At 40.7% G+C, this 17,411-nt stretch overlaps 4 long non-coding RNA genes across 6 annotated transcripts; 2 read left to right on the plus strand and 2 right to left on the minus strand.

Annotated features, from left to right (window-relative positions):
• Nucleotides 1–263: 263 nt before the first annotated feature.
• Nucleotides 264–1,815, minus strand: LOC124049808. The gene is made up of 5 exons (XR_006841475.1): nt 1,752–1,815; nt 1,401–1,481; nt 1,092–1,160; nt 748–821; nt 264–343 (listed from the first exon to the last, which is right to left on the minus strand). It is a non-coding gene; the product is annotated as an uncharacterized LOC124049808 (long non-coding RNA).
• A 2,941-nt stretch (nt 1,816–4,756) lies between these two features.
• On the plus strand, nt 4,757–6,693 carry LOC124049807. The gene is made up of 2 exons (XR_006841474.1): nt 4,757–4,945; nt 5,770–6,693. It is a non-coding gene; the product is annotated as an uncharacterized LOC124049807 (long non-coding RNA).
• Nucleotides 6,694–13,071: 6,378 nt separating this feature from the next.
• On the minus strand, nt 13,072–14,701 carry LOC124049801. Of its 2 annotated transcripts, XR_006841466.1 has the most exons (3): nt 14,562–14,701; nt 13,585–13,728; nt 13,072–13,210 (listed from the first exon to the last, which is right to left on the minus strand). It is a non-coding gene; the product is annotated as an uncharacterized LOC124049801 (long non-coding RNA). The 2 variants fall into 2 exon arrangements; XR_006841467.1 differs by lacking the exon at nt 13,072–13,210 and having other exon boundaries at nt 13,584–13,728.
• Nucleotides 14,702–14,762: 61 nt separating this feature from the next.
• LOC124049803 lies at nt 14,763–17,208 on the plus strand. 2 transcript variants are annotated; one of them, XR_006841470.1, is made up of 6 exons: nt 14,763–14,847; nt 15,176–15,237; nt 15,853–15,933; nt 16,453–16,517; nt 16,615–16,713; nt 16,808–17,208. It is a non-coding gene; the product is annotated as an uncharacterized LOC124049803 (long non-coding RNA). The 2 variants fall into 2 exon arrangements; XR_006841469.1 differs by lacking the exon at nt 14,763–14,847 and having other exon boundaries at nt 15,090–15,237.
• The last annotated feature ends 203 nt before the right edge of the window (nt 17,209–17,411 follow it).

Below are 17,411 nucleotides of genomic sequence, written 5' to 3' on the forward strand. Positions count from 1 at the left end.
ATTTTATTTGAACATTTAAAACAGTACTATCAACAAACACATTGTTTTCTTTACCAAAACAGTATGAATTCTGTTTGTCCTCGATGGTGTGGCAGTTGTCCTGATCCAGTCTGCAGTTTTTTGGGCTGTAGCACAAAAATAAAACAAAAACATTTAGGGCATGTGTCAAATCTCTGATTTTAGCTTTCATTATCGAATTTGGTGTGAGATAAACCGTAACCAATTCATGTATGAGACACTATAGCAGGTTTACTAACACTCACCTTTGGTCCACTGCAGGTGCTCACACCAAGTTCAATGCATCTATATTCCTCAGCTGTTGTTCAACCCAGAACCACAGCTCCTAAAGATGAAAAGTTGATTTTTTATTATTTTTTTAACTGAAGGCACACATGCAGAAATTGGCTTTTTACTCTCATTAGCATCCTGTGGCTGAAGTTTTCACCACTAGTACATACATCTGGTTGAGTCACACTGAAATGTAAAGCAAACCACTGATCTGTAGTCCTCAACACCAAGAACACTCAAGATTTTCCTCTTTTCCACATTATGAAACTTGATCAGTTACATCAGGTTTCTTTAACCGCTCGAGGTCAAGCAGACAAGTGTTGCCTAAGAGAACACATCTGACCTCGCCACTGATCGCTGAGGGTACAGGAAGCCAAAAAAACCTCAAACACTGCAGTGCGCCCCAAAGAACTGGATTCAGAACCACCACGCTACATTGACCCCAAGGATGGTACTCACACCTCATCTTTGACATGGCCCTCCCCATCAGCTTTGCAGACATCAATCTCTGACACATTCTCCTCCCTGGGTTTCTGCTTGAAAAGATACATTGTGGAATTTGCCCTCTGAATTTTGCATTCAAGGTGCTCATACAGAGAAAATTGGTAGTTTTCCCCTGCTCAAATGTCGAAATGCTTCAAGCTTTCATCAGCACATTCAGCACTTTCAGAATAGTAAGACACTGTCTCCCTGGTATACATGAACCCTAAGCTCTGTGTGATTTTAACTTATATGATGTCATTGTGTGCGAGTTGATGTAAAACTGTAATTCATGTGAATAAAACCAGTTTACTACCACTCACCTTCTTTCCATCACAGGCACCATGCTTCCTGGATTCAATCGACTTCCTTTTTAAAGGAGAGTGCAGCTCCTAAAATTAAATCATGAGAGTTCTTTTAACTGCTCATAGAAAGATATTCAACATTCAAGAGTCTTTATTGTCATTATGCAAGCATAACGAAATTTTGTAGAGATTCTCGGCTTAAAGGCACACGTATAAATAGCACAAAATACTTAAAATGAACACTTCAGAAAAGTATAATATAAAATATTGGGTTTAAATATAACGATTTCATGTACACAGCACTAAATTCTGCTTACTAACACTCACCTTTTCTTCACAATGGGTTGTCACACAATGCTTAATGCACCCATTCCCCTCTGACTTTTCTTCCTCCGAGGAACGTGGCTCCTAAAGATGAATCGTGAGATTTTTGTTTTCAGGAGATACATAGACAGAAATGGGTTTTTTTCCCTTAATAAAAATGTCAAAATGTTTCATCATCAGTACATTCAAAAGGTTCAGGTGGCCAAACTGTGAACTGTAAAATAAATCACTTGTTTTGGTTCAGATGTACCACACGACTGAAGAGTTTATTGGTGTTTACAGTTGTGTCACCTTAATAGCATGAAATAAATCATGAGACACAGACTTTTTAAGATACATTTGGCTGTTACTCACAACGTCCTCCTGCTCTACGACCTCATACTCAAACTCCTTGTCCTCACACTTCAGCCCTTTGTCCATGCCCTCACACACGATCAGATGTCGCTTCTGGAGCGATACCAAAAATCATTATATCAATGTAACTTTTTAAACATACTATGTGAAGTGTAATGAGATGATTTCAGTGAGGAAAAGGCGCTCCTGCTTCGACATCAATAACAGCATAAGTCTGACTCCCAATCTAATCTTGAGTTATTGAACTTGGCATAGATGACTAACATACTCTTAAAAGGACAAAAATCACTAAGTTGCTTAACATTTCCTCACCTGTACACTGTGCTGGGAGCGTTTGTAAGTCCAGGCCCTTACTTTGTCACTCGTGCAACAGAATTTATGAGGAGGGAAAGTATCCTCCAATATTTCATTGCCAAATTTCTCCCCCTGACTGCAATGATAATGATGATGCCCACAACCTCACGGACAACAACTGCTGCTATAGTTCCATGTTCATAATTTACAGTCAGCTGTGATGTGACACTGAGTGTAAGCTTGCAGTTGTCTGTACCAACAACGTTTTCAATTTTGCAGAGGTAGGTTCCAGAGTCTCTCTCTGTGATTTCCTCCAAATACAAATCGCCTTGTATAGTGTCGATAACAGCATTCTGAGGCAACGTCTGGTTTCTGCAGGTTATTTCTAGAGCAGAAGTTGGTCCCGTGGTATAAGGGTGACATATTATCATGATGACAAAAAGCCATAGCACAAGCTTCCTGGATAAATAACCTGAGAACAAGGAGGTTGTCAGGAGGTGACAGTGTGGTTGCATCATACTGATGTGCTTGTGTATTGGGGTGGGCTGCAGCTTCTGGCTCACTGTCTCTGCAAAATTAAAAGGTTGGGGTTTGGAGTTTGGATGTAGATGTTGGGCCTTTTATCAGAATTCTACTCATATGGTGGGGTTAGCACAATGAACTCGGTCTGAGTTTTTACAGTAGAGGATATTTGTAGTGAAAATGGATTTGAAAATGACATTTTTATTGATTATGTCAAATGAGATCTATTTGACCCATGTTAAATATGGAGAGACAACTTTGAGTTTTCTGCTACTTAATAGCAGAATACATTGTATCAGACTTTTTACAAGTTTTAATCTTTCACTGCAAAAGTGGGTCCTTAGTTATTACTTTACAGAATAAATGAACGGATTTACTGACGCAACTTTTACCTCCACCTCCGCCAATCGTAGTTAGGGATTTCAGCCTAAAATAAAACTTTATCTACAAAAGAGACCAAAGTGGACCACAAATCCAGATCTGAGCAGCCTTTTAGCAAGACAAAGAGTACAAGTGTGCTGTAATTGTGCAGCATTACAGCAATGGGACAGAAAAAGGAAACAAAAAGTGGGCTACAAACCAGAAATTGACTCTTACCTGGAGAAGAGCTGAAATCTTTCAAAAGCTGTGCAGATGTAGCAGAACACAAAGCAGGATGATGCAGAAACCTCGAGTCCAGTTCTGAAAAGTGAAGAAAGTCCACAACATCAGTAACACACTGGAGCAGCCGATCAGAGCAGTCATTAACTTTTCAGCCAATCAGAGCAGACCCGCCTCCTCTGTGCAGTAGAAGTTTCTCATATGGGCCAATTGGGCGGCCGCCCAGGTCGGCATTTTGCCGGGGACGGCATGTGAGGATGCCCGCTCCGCTCCCCGAAAAAAAAAAAAGATTAAAAAGCATATATAAATAAATCCATAATTAATAATTGGCGCCCCCTGGTGATGTAATTACGCCCATCCGAGAGCGCCGCTGCAGTTACTGCAACTCTGCAAGAGGGGGGTGGGGGTGGAGGTCGGATCACTCACAGAGGTCACACCACTGGAATAAGGAGGAGGGGGAGCGGGGATCCTCCTAATTGTGCTTAAAGTACATTTCATCCATAACACTAGATAGTTGCCTGTTTTAAATTCCATACACTCTTGTTTTCGTCTGTCAGGGTTGTGCGAAGGCCAATAATACAGCCTTCCTATACAAAAATGAGACTATCTGTACACCACCAATGTGTTGGTTTAGTCTTGACCCCTGCTGTCCGTCGCGTCAGAGGGCATTGGGTGATGGGTAGGGTAACCTGTTGATTCCCAAGGAGAAACGGTCCAAAAACAAAGGTATGTAGCTAATGTTCCCTCTGTAGCGTACGACTGTAATTACGTTATGAAAAGGGGCTAACGTTAATTGTTTAGCGGTCATTGGTTTGTTTGCTCTTTGGTGTGCTAGTTATAGTTAACCTGAACATTATCTGAGTTAACATACATACATACGAATAAATGTGTCTACGGTGAAGCTATCAGCACCTTTGCTGTCATTGCTTTGTGACCATTTGGTTATCGCTGCGTACTGTATTTGGCCGTCGGGATTTTCCGTGCAGTAAGCTGGCCTTAAAAAGACGGACGTTGCCCTGTCTGTCTCAGTATAACGTTAATAGAATTTGGGCAATGTAGCATTTCTCTCCGTTGGTTAATCTGTAGGTTACTAGCATGTAATAGGCGTAATGGCATTAAGTGATAGCTAATGTATTTAAGGGTGTCGTTCATGCATGTTTACACTGATGCACTTTTCCAGGGGCACTGCTAAAATATTTTGGAGCGCCTCCTGCCCAGGATGAGTCTCCAGCAACAGAGGCCTCATCTGTAGCAGAGGATCAGGAGATCCCATCCACCTCTATGGCTGCTATGGCTTCTGTGGCATCTCCTGCCATGTCTCAGGAAGGCCATGAGGAGTTTGCTGCTGCTTCTCCTCAGCAGGAGCCTATAGGTGGGTGGTATTTTGCTCTCATTTGTGTGTGTGTGTGAAGATAGAAGTAGCAGTGTGTTTTATCTGTGAATCTTACCTGCCTGTACACATTTTTTTCCCATTAGTTGTGATTAATCCAGTTTTGCTATTTCTTAAAACCGTGTTTTGTTCCACTGCTGTGTGCTTTGAATAATGTGCCAAACCAAATGTGCTGTTCTACAGAAATGCCTGAACCCCCACAAAGTTAAACTGCCACTGGGGAAGAGCCTCTTTCAACAGACCCTGCAGACTGGCTATCACCTCTGACAGACTGCAGCACAGAGGCTATTCGCCCAGGGCCGCCACTGTCTCTGTGCACGGAGGACACGAAGAGAACAAAAGTTCAGGAGGAATCATGGACAGAGGTGTTGCAGCAACCAGCAATCAGGTAAAATCCAAAAATACTGACATGTTAAATATCTGTGCAGTCTGGCCAATGAAAGACTGCTTATTGTTTTGCACTTTGTTGGCATTCATTAGCATGGTTTTAGATTACTTAAATGACATCTTACAACCTGTTACATGGATTTAAATGTACCACAGACTCCCTTTAAACAGGCTGGGTTTTATATGGTTGTTTTATCAGCTGATTTTTTTCCTTTTTGATCACAGCATGCTTTTGCTTTCAGCTTTCAATGAGGCATTAGAACAGCAGGAATTACCTTTGCAGATTTTACTGGTGTGAACAATTTTAAAATGTAAATAAGTTTATTTTTGTTTTTTGTCACAGGAAGAGAAAATATGCAATTTGTAAAAAAATAAATGGGTATCATTTTAGTTGTGCAGTGGGTTACAAAAGTCAGGGTTCAGTTGAGATTATATGTCTAGTCCAATTAAGAAAACACTGTGGAGCAGGACCCAAATGCAGGAATATAAAACATAAATACATTAATTAAACAAAAGATCAAAAAGACCAAATCATGACATTATGGATCGATTCATTGTTTGTATAAAAACAAAAAGTAATAAAACAAAAAGAAACTAAATTTACTAATTTACCCAGGAATGTGGGAGATATTATCTTGTTAAGTAAATAAAGCATAAACTTACACCCATATAATTTAGGTAATAATATTAAACTGTAAAATGTATGTATGTGTATGGCACATATCATGGGGTATGATGGAAACAGTTCACAGATTATCTGTGTCTTTGGTTCACCAATATCTACTACTGGGCTTCTGTGAGCAGTATTTTTGTCTCCATGTACAGGAACCTGAGGAGGAGCCTCAGACAGCAGTAGCACAGCAGCACGACTCTTCTGACTGCAGCCATCCAGCAAGCAGTATGTGAGGAGCAAGCACAAGTGTCCCATTTGTGGGGAACTGTATATAGTCCAACACCTGAGAAGCATAGAAGAGGTGGTCAACAAAACAGAGTTGAGTCTTCTGAGCAAGTTTTCTCACAGACAGTGAGTGTCCCGTTTCCTCTTAAGAAATGTGTAACCCAGATGTAATTCCAGTTACTAAGTTTACTATAAGTGTATTATTATTGTTTGTATTATTTGGGGTGTAGTGCCCTTTAAGGGTTAGGATGGCACCCTATGACATGTTTTTACGACATGTCGGGTGAGTTACGATAGCGCCCCTGTGAGAATCGCAAGCTCAGACAGCTAGGGCTCCACAGTGTATGTTCCCTCTGTGTGCTCTGCTCATCAGGTCATGTTGTGTTTTTCCTATTCGTCGTGTGGTGTAAGAGACTGCTGCGCATGTCTTGTGGCGTCTAAGGAAGACAGCTGCCAGCTGCCATCGCTGGGACATCGATTTCCCTAACTCCTTTAACATACACACACGACTTCCTCACATAGAGCTCTATGAACATATTTAGTACTTTTTGCTGGCGAGCAGTTCTATTAATTTTTTTTCTCAAAGGACAATTAAAGGACACAATTGTGAACTATTTCCTTTTCTTGGATTGAAGACCATTTCGGATTTCATTTCATTTCATGGACTGAGAAAAGGACTCAAACTAACAGAAAATGGGTACAAGTTTGATATTATCCATACAGAATTTAATTTTCTATATTACTTGATGAAAGTGTGTTTTCTATGTTTAGACTGTTGGCGTTGTTGGAAGAATGGGGTATGTTGCATTTCAGTCCAGTTTGAATTTCAAAATAAATCTGGATCAATAGTACACTGCTATAAGGGCTCTGCTTATTAAATCTTGCTTACTGGTGCTACAGATGCTCTTGAAGAGGCTTTTAATGGTGCTTTTTCACCACCAATGAAATAGAGTCCAATATTGTTAATCAGTGTTGTATAGTGAGTTGTTTGAGCAACTACAGACCAATATCTAACCTTCCATTTCTTTCCAAGATCCTTGAAAGAACAGTCGCCAATCAGTTATGTGACTTTCTTCAAAATAATAATTATATTATCAATTATTTGAAAATTTTCAATCTGGCTTTAGAGCTCATCATAGCACAGCATTGCTAAACAGCATTGGTCAAAGTCACAAATGACCTCCTCCTGGCATCAGACAAGGGATTTATCTCTGTCCTTGTACTGTTAGACCTTAGTGCTGCATTTGACACCATTGACCACTCTATATTACTGCACAGACTGGAACACCTAATTGGCATCAAAGGAACTGCATTAAGCTGGTTTCAGTCTTATTTATCAGATCGATTTCAATTTGTTCATGTTAATGATACATCGTCCACACTCACAAAGGTTAGTCATGGAGTTCCCCAAGGTTCTGTTCTTGGGCCAATATTATTCAGCCTGTATATGCTCCCCATTGGTGATATTATTAGGAAACACCCAGGAAACAAATCAGCTTGTCAAGCTTCAGGCATGTCTTAAAGACATGACCTGCAATTTCCTACTTCTAAATTCAGACAAAACTGAAGTTATTGTTCTGGGCCCCAAACACCTTAGAAACAAATTATGCAGTGATATTGCATTGATAGATGGCTTAGCCGTGGCCTCAAGCTCCACTGTAAGAAATTTAGGAGTCATCTTCAACCAGGACATGTCCTTTAACTTACACATAGCGAATATTTCAAAGACTGCATTCTTTCACCTCCGCAACATCGCAAAGATTAGGCACATCCTGAGTCAGAAAGATGCAGAAAAATTAGTCCATGCATTCATTTGTACCTCTAGACTGGATTACTGTAACTCCCTTCTATCAGGCTGCTGTGGTATAATTTCTATGTAAGTTGTGATGAGCTAAAGTTATAGTATGCACTGCAATATGATAGCATGAAGTAGTCATGTTATGTTTCCATTAAGATTGAAAGAAAAGCAAGATACAGCTGTATTAAAAGGATACAACTGGTTAAGGGCCTGTAAGCTATAGAAGGCAAAACTGTAATTGTGAAACTGTTTTATGGTAGTGAAACATTGTCTATGGTAGCCATACACTGTCAATGTAATCTCATTGTAACTGCTGTAAACCTGAAAAAGAACATTTATTGTCATCCTGCATAAAACAATTGTTTTTAAAAAATAGCACAGAAAGAGGCCTGGAGATAATACTGTCTGGTGCCAGTCGAAACTTAGGCCGAAACTGGAAGGCAGCCCAGAGAGGAGAACTAATGGTGTAAACTGTGCACAGAAGCACATAAAAATAATAATAAAATAATGAATAAACAGGTGCAAGATAAGGCCAGTGGAAAGTCCCCAGAAAACCTAGGGCAGGCCTACCTAATGGTGTCAAAAGTCACCACCCAATCCAGGACAAAAATAGAAACCTATTGGTGTAATAAAAACAAGGTTGGCAAAAAGGGATGGACAATAGGCGTGGAAAGGTCCAAACCCTAAGGTATATAATGTGAAGCCACCAGTCATTCTGAGAGAAACCCTTCATGTGTACCTAGTGTGCTTTGTGAACGGTTTTTCCCTTTTTTGCCGGCATTAAAGTCTTTGCTGCTCAGAATCCTGTCTCCTGTTGATGATTCTACTGGACTTCGAGGGAAGATTTTCCTGAACAATTGGACACAGCTAAAACTTAGAAATTATTGTGGTGTGGCTTTGAGGCTCTGAGCCTACACGACACTGCCCCAATAAATCTATAAAGTCAAATCAAGTCAACTTTATTTGTATAGCCCATTTTTACAAGCAATGCAGCCATTTGCTGCACAATGCAGCCATTTGCACAGAACTCTCAAACTACTTATGTTTTCCCATTGCACTACTGTCATTTTGCACTACCCTGTCAGCCATTTGCACTACTGTTTATATTGTTTACACTGATGTTTATATCATCTACTGTTTTTTTTATATTCTACTGTTTTTGTATTATATAGTGTTGTTTATATTTATATTTATTTTGTTAGGCAATTGGGCTTATACCGGGACCAGGGAAACTAATTTCGTTCCACTCATGTTCTACATGTGTGAAATGACAATAAGTAAAGTAAAGTGACATATTTTGTCATTGGAGGGAACTCACTCCAACGAAATTTGTTCTCTGCATTTAACCCACCCAAGTGACGTGCACACACACACAGCAAACCCGGGGCAGTGGGCGACCGCGTGCAGCGCCCGGGGAGCAGTGGGGGTTAGGTACCTTGCTCAAGGGTACCTCAGCCATGGACACCGGGACGGGGAATCGAACCAGCGATCCACCGGTTACGGGTCCGACACCCTAACCGCTGATCCACGACTGCCCCAATAAAGCTCCTTGAATCCTTGAAAGTTTGTCTCAAAGGGCTTAACATAACATCAGCAACATCCTCTGCCCTCCGACCCTCACATCGACTAAGGAAAAACTCCCAGAAAAACCTTTAACAGGAAAAAATGGAAGAAACCTCAGGGTGAGCAACAGAGGAGGGATCCCTCACCCAGGACGGGCAGACGTGCAATGGATGTTGTACAGGCAGGAAAGCAGTTAACAACATGAGAGTGACATTACTAAAAAGATAAGTAAAACAAAATTTCAACTGTTTAGTTTCATTTTTGATACCACCTCAATATGGTTTTAGCATTTCACAAGACTGAAATTATAATAATGAAATTATAATGAACTGCTGTATCATTCATGTATGTTTTATGTGCAGTTGTAAATCACTATCCTATCAATTCTATTCAGTTCAATTTCGGCCCGCAGGGAGAACCACCCCGCTGATAGTCGGTGCACAAAAGAATGACAGGCAGATGTCAACAGTAGACATTGGGTTGGTCATAGAGCCGGATGCAGTTCAACATGAAGGTCTGGATGGAGAGATACCTGCAGAAAGATACAGAGAGAGAGAGAAAGGGAGGGAGAGACACAAAACTACGAGGAGAACTGGACACACAGTTAGTGACATAAAATAATGAACTGTATGTTAATCTGACGAGGGGAGAGGATAGAAGAGGAGAAGGAGGAGGTGAAACTGCTTGGTGGATCATGTTTGTGTCCCCCGGCAGCATAGGCCTATAGCAGCATAGATATGATAGAGATTTAAAGATTAACACTTAGTCAGGCCTATTCTACCTGTGGCTATATATCATGAGGTGAGTGTAACTATGCCTACCATACCATAAAGACTCTCCAGCTAATCCAGAACGCTGCAGCACGACTACTGATAAGAACCAGCATGAGAGATCATATTTCTCCTGTTCTGGCTTCTCTACATTGGCTACCTGTAAAATTCAGGATAGATTTTAAAATTCTCCTCCTCACATATAAAGCCCTGAACGGTCAGGCACCATCCTATCTTAAAGAGTTAATAGTACCCTATTATCCCACCAGAACTTTGCGTTCCCAAAATGCAGGGCTACGTGTGGTTCTTCGAGTCCTCAAAAGTAGATTGGGAACCAGAACCTTTAGTTATCAAGCTCCTCTACTATGGAACCATCTTCTGGTTTCGGTCCGGGAGGTGGACACCCTCTCTATATTTAAGAGTAGACTAAAAATTTTCCTCTTTGATAAAGCTTATAGTTAGGGCTGGCCTAGGCCGGCCCCTAGTTATGCTGCTATAGGCTTAGACTACCGGGGTCCTCCCATGATGCGCTGAGCTCTTTCTTCCTCTCCCTCTCCTTCTGCACACATTCATGTCCCATTAATGCATATTACTAACTCAACGTCTTCCCTGGAGTCCTTGTGCTTTCTTGTCCCGCAGATTCCTAGCGATCATGACTGGACCTCCTGCTGCGGTCCTGCTGTCGTCCTGCTCAAAACCTACTGCAATTACTACTGTTTAGTCATAATCTGATTTAAATCTGTTACGACTCAGTACTGCTACTACCATTATTGTCACTACTATTGTTATCAAAATCACCATAATACCTTCTGTATGCTTCAATGTCATTATCATTATCTACATTCCGATACTTCTGGTGTTATTACTGCTGCTATGCATCTCTGCTTGTGTGCTCCTTCTCTCACACCCCACCCCCTCTGCCTCTCTCCCTTGCTCTCTCTCTCTCTCTCTCTCTCTCTCTCTCTCTCAACCCAACCGGTCAAGGCAGATGGCCGCCCATCTTGAGCCGGGGTCTGCCCCGAGGTTTCTGCCTTCTAAAAGGCAGTTTTTCCTCGCCACTGTCGCCAAGTGCTTCCTCAAGGGAGAATGTTGGGCTCTCTTTATTTACAATTTAATTAAAGAGTTTGGTCTAGACCTGCTCAAATTGGAAAGTGTCATTAGATAACTTTTGTTGTGAATTGGCGCTATATAAATAAACTGAATTGAATTGCTTTTAAAAGAAAAATCACTGTAATAACAGTGTTTTTTGGTAACAAGTACTGTAATGCGAATGTAATTTTTTATTTATTTATTTATTTTATTATACTTTATTAATTCCAAAGCTGGGAAATTCTTTCTCTGCATTTAACCACAATCACTGATTGAAACACACACATACAGTGAAACGCACAGGAGCAGTGGACTGCCATTTCAGGCACCCAGGAAGAAAATTGGGGTTTAAGTGCCTTGCTCAAGGGCACATCAGCTAATAGTGTGGGGGTGGGGGCATTAAATCTGTTTGTGATGTATAAGGCTGCAACTGAGTTTGCAAAAGTCTCAACAATAGATACAAGGCAGGTCATGAACAATCTGTATTAGCAAGTCTCATATATTTATAACACACATAAGTGTTAGATATAACTCCAGCAACTCTGTGCATTTTTTAGAAATTGCCATGACAGCTTGGTCCTTCGAGCCAGATCCCAATATCCTTTCCACGGTCCAGGTTTGGGCCTGAAAACATGCACAGAGGAGTCAGACTCATGACACAAAGACCTCTGCCTGAATTGCTGTTATACAGAGGCCAGTTAGATAGATAAATACTTTATTGATCCCAAGGGAAATTCAAGCACCAGTAGCCCATTACAGCAGTGTAGGTTAGTTAAAAGTAAGCAAACAAACAACCAAGGCCTAACTGTTAGTGGGAAAAATAGAAAAATAGACTAAACATACCAAATAAATTAAGTAAACTAACATATGCTACATAATTGACTGTGATTGACCAGATTGACTGTGTGTGTAAAACCAGAGACTATAGAGCCACAGTGTAAACATATGTAAATGGATTCCTACTCTGAAATGAGTTATAAAGTGCAGGTTAATTGTGCAAAACAGTATAAGGTGCATAGTGGAATAAGTAAATGTGATTTTTTTTTATGCCTGATGTGACTCAGGCACAGACTGTCGCTGGGATCGTTACCCCTGAACAACCCCTGAGTTGTAGAGTCTAATGGCCAGGGGAAGAAACGAGTTCCTGAGTCTGTGTGAGGGACCAGAGTGGTCTCCCCGAATAAAGGGATCTAGGCAAATTCGAGTTCAGGTGGAAGAGCTTGGAAACAGGAGGCAGCGAAGCTTCAGGTGCCAGGAAAAAACTTTTTATTTTCCCGAAACACAAACGCTCGACACACAGTCTGAGAGCAGACAAGACGCAAGAACAAAACAGTGATATCATCAACTCACAGCAGGTCATAGCACTTCTCTCCCAGAAGCCCAGAAGCTAAATGAGGCGCCCTTAAATAGGGCTGCTGGTTGAGCCCAAATGGTTCAAACCGTTATTGAGGGGATCACCGGAAATCATAATGGTCCATACAATGTTATTAATCATAATAAATCAATACAAAAATAAACAATGCGCCTTTTCATTTACCCACACACCACACAATAATTTTATACAAACACTACATAACCAACACCATAAAGAAATATAAACACCCCTGAGTGCAATGGTTCCTCTGCTTGGATGGAGCAATGGAGCCGGACCGGGAGTGCAGGTGAGTACGTGTAAGTGACGCAGTGGACCGAGTTTCTGGCGCCGAAGTGTCCACGCCATGCCAAAGACGTCGCCAAGCACCTAAAATATGTACAAGCTGACAAAGAGTCCATCTGTGTGTGTGTGTGTGTGTGTGCGCACCTGCGTGTACATGTGCCACAAAGTCCAAATAGTCCTTTGTTCTCCGACGCTGCCTCGCAGGCCACGTCATCACAAAGTGTCCATCGTGGGAGACAGTGAGAAGGGAGGTGCTCACCTTCTCACAGTCTGTTTGTAGAGCAGGTCAGAGACAGCAGCATGGTGCTGAACACACTCATCTGACTGATCAGAGTCCTGTGCAGAGGGTGGGAGGCGTTGTCCAGTATGGACAGGATCTTATCCAGGGTCCGTTTTCTGCTACTGACACTACAGTGTTCAGCTCTGTGCCCACCACAGATGCTGCACTCCGCACCAGTCTGTCCAGCCGTGTTGCATCCTTCTTCTTGCTGCTGCCTCCCCAGCACACCACAGAGAACAGAAAGAGATAAAGCAAATTATGTACATGCAGTTAAAACAATATCTCAGAATCACAGCCACTTTTTATTCACTAAATGCATCAGGTAGAGACACAGGAATTTGACTTGGCAATCAAAACTAAACAAACAGTAAGTGCACATAGATTCAGCAAGATATGCACAATAAGTGCAAGTGATTGAAGGTATTCCTCTGTAAGCAAGCCATTTTATCCATAGACGACATGTATAAGCCTACATACATTTTATGCCTGTTCCATCAGATCAAAGATATCAACAACAAAAAGTATATTTGACGTCAATGAGCACACAGGTTTATCTCCTCCTTATGCGACACCTGAAAGTATTACCTGGCAGTTGGTTTAGTGGGTCCACGTAGGGGATGTCCCGGACTTCCTGGCCTAGCTGTCTCCTCCTCTAACCTGGCCACCTTTTTAGGGAGCTGATTCTTCTGAGCGAAGCATAAAAGAATGCTCATTTGCCTTCGCTGACATCTTTGAAGACAAATACAATAATTAATACTATGCATTGTTTGGTTAAAATATAATTAAATAGCCATCAAGCAAAGCAGAACTTTATCTATTTATAGCATTATAGTGTACTATTTTTACTTACCTTGTATATTGTTAATTTATTTTACCTCTACATTCTTTTGTAACTGTTTTTGCACACTCTTTGCTTTTTGCACCCCTCTTGCTGTCCTTGTGAGCTGCCACAACAGGTGAATTTCCCCACTGCGGGATCAATAAAGTTCATCTTATCTTATCTTATCTTATCTCATTAAGTTTGCAAAGTCTTCCTAGAGGTGGGTCTCAATTGCTTTGTGAATTACTCTTAAGAAAAAACTGTATTTATTTAGTTTAGAAATATCCTGGTCTTACTGGTGGCCTAAGAGAAAAGCTGAATAATGGGTCCTGAGCTAAGACAAACTGTTCACTAACATTACTGATTACCAGCCAAATTAATACCAACCAAATTATTCAGTGTCGGTTCCAGAGAGCTAAAGCTAAACATAAAATGTGTACAATACGAGCCTTGACAAAATGTTACTTACTACCAGATTGATTAGCGAGCTACTGCTAGCGTAACCTCTGCAAACTAACACCCGAAAGTCGGGATAGATAACTAACTAAAGCTTCCATGCTAGTGGAGCATCGCTAGCTTGCTGGCCCAGCTGCTGACTGACCAACATAAAAACAGTGATGATAAAGATATCTGGGCTAAAAGAAACAATTGAGTACCAAAATGTATTTACTATAAAAAGGACAGGACTGTACGTAGAGACAATGTTCCCCAGCAACGGAAATCAAAAGATGAGATGACTTACCGTCCTCATAGGACACCGTCCTCTTCCACGTCGGTCATCAGAGTAGTGAGATAACGTTGTTGTAGGATGAATACCTAAATCTGACCCGGATACAGCAAGGCTATTTTTGATTGGCTGTTCGGTCGCTATATTCTATTTGATCGGCTGGTGCTTGGCAGGCGCCTTCTGAGCTGTGGGGGGAACCGACTTGATTCCTACCTGTTCCACTGTTATATATTTTTAAAAAAAATAGCGGCGCAACTTGGTGGACGTTACCCTGCTAATTTCTCTGCGTGAGAATTACAAGGTGTGGCGTGTGAGCGTGTGAAATGGTTTAAATGCGTGAGTCTCACTCTCAAGAGCCCTGATATTACCAGAAATATATATATATTCTTTTTTTTTGCGGGGGGCGGGTCCTCACATGCCGCCCCCGGCAAAGTGCCCTGGAATTGGTCGGCCGCCCAATTCGCCCATATGAGAAACCGCTACTGATGTAATAAAACAGATTTTGTGTAATTATAACAATGATTATTTTGGATCTGGTTACATGAGTACATTAAAAACAATGCAAAGTGTGCAGAGTGCTGATTTGAAATTTTATTTTCGATCTTTAATTGTACTTCCTTTTTACACAGGAAGTAGAAAGTCATTTGGTGGATGGCGTTTGGACTGCATCGTGAGTTCTCTCTCTTTATCAGTAAGCATACCCGGAAAAATATCAACCAAAATTGCTTAAAATGATAACCTACCTAAGGTTACAGACATAACCTTATGTCTGTAAAGTTTTGTTGACTAAAATCACAAAATTTTACTGTTTTTCCTTTTTTCGGAAACTCATGTTTTGTTGTTGTTTTTTTTGTTTTTTTAGGTTCTTAAATGTAGAAGCTGGGTGTTTTAACCCTTATATACTCACCAGCCACTTTACTAATTACACCTTGCTAGTATTGGCTTGGAGTCCTTAATTGCCGTAATTCTTTGTGCCATAGATTTAACAAAGTGTTGGAAACATTCCATTTTGGTCCATATTGACATGATAGCATCACACAGTTGCTGCAGATTTGTCACCTGCATATCCATTTGTAGAACATGCACTTTAACTGGTAGCAGCAAAGTGTGGTAACTTTTACTTTTACTCAATCATTATTTTATTTTTTCTGTATTTTTATTGTATTTTGTCAACTACTGATGGATACTTCTTTGGGGAGAAGAGTTTATTCAATTGAGTCATTAAATTGATTAAATTAATTGATCAATTCATTTTTATCCTGTCTTATCTTATGATGTGAATCTCCTGTTCAACCACATCCCAAAGGTGCTCTATTGGAATGAGATCTAGGGACTGTGAAGGCAAAAGAAGTGGCACCTTCTGCTGCTGTCGCCCATCCGCTTCAAGGTTTGTGTGTTCAGAGGTGGTATTCTGCATACCTTGGTTGTAACGAGTGGTTATTTGAGTTACTGCTGCCTTTTCTATCATCTCGAACCAGTCTGCTCATCTCCTCTGACCTCTGACATCAAAATGGCATTTTTGTCCACACAACTACCGCTCACTGGATATTTTCTCTTTTTTGGACCATTCCCCGTGAACTCAGATGGTTGTGCATGAAAATCCCCGTAGATCAGCAGTTTCTGAAATACTCAGACCAGCCCATCTGGCACCAACAACCATGCCAGTTTCAAAGTCACTTAGTTCCCCTTTCTTCAGCATGTAATCTCCATGTCTAGATGCCTAAATGCACTGAGTTGTTGCCATGTGATTGACTGATTAGCTATTTGTGTTAACAAACAACTGGAACAGGTGTACCTGTATATATATACACCTATAAAGTGTCCGGTGAGTGTATACTGAGAAGTTGGTCTTTCATGAAACAGTAGAGTAATTAATATATATTTCTTTCATTTCTTTGGGCAACAGAAATACCTCATAGGATGGAAAACGTCATGATCAGAGTGTCACAGGCACCAGACTTTCCTGTTGCAGTAAGAAAGACACATTTGGCTTTGTTGTTGGTCAAGTTGATTAAAGATTTACATTAATCAAATTTGCTTTGATTTTTAATACTCGTTTCTTCTCAAGCCTCCGTATGATGAAGGTCCTCTTCCGTACTCGATGGTCCAACCTCGAGGTCAAGACAGTGCAAACGGGTCAGCGCCAGTTTTTGTTTTCAAAACCACAGTAAGTGCAGTACATTTATCGACAAATTGCATACCTATATTACAACTAAAACAACTACACTGACAGACAAAATTCTTCTTTCTATCTTTTTCAGTGCTGCCCTAAAAAGTGGACCCAAAGTAACTGTCTGGCCTTGGCATTTATCTTTGTCTGTCTCTTACTCCTGGTGTTGTTCGGGTTTGTTCTTTACTCAGCTTACGTTAAGAGGTAATTTTGTTCAAAATGAAAACTGTTAAAAAAGATCACCATATCATGGTGCAAAAAAGCCTGACATTGCCCTACGAACCCCAAAAGAGAGTTTGTATAAAAGGTTAATTTGTATAATTTGTATAATAATAAAAACTGTGAAAAATGTTCATTGTATGGCCATACAGAGATGGTGGGTCATATGGGATGTTAGGTGTTAATGCATGAAAAAAGTTCACCCTATCTGCTGTTTTTCAGTCTGCTGTTGTTCAGTGTTGTTGGGTTTAATAAATTTATGCATAGTATTAATCTTGCTAGTCTGGCCTTGTCGTGTCTACTCAGAGCCGTTTTTTTCCCTTTACCATCTTTATTTTTACACCATTAAGTCATCTTCTTGCCCTGGGTCAGTTGGGGACTTCCCAAAGGCCACATTTTTGATTTATCTTGCACCTGCTTGTCTATTCCTTGGGTCTTCCAAGGGTTTCCACTTATTTATTTATTTTTTAATGACT

The sequence above is a fragment of the Scatophagus argus genome, chromosome 18 (assembly GCF_020382885.2).
Source record: "Scatophagus argus isolate fScaArg1 chromosome 18, fScaArg1.pri, whole genome shotgun sequence".
NCBI lineage: Eukaryota > Metazoa > Chordata > Actinopteri > Scatophagidae > Scatophagus > Scatophagus argus.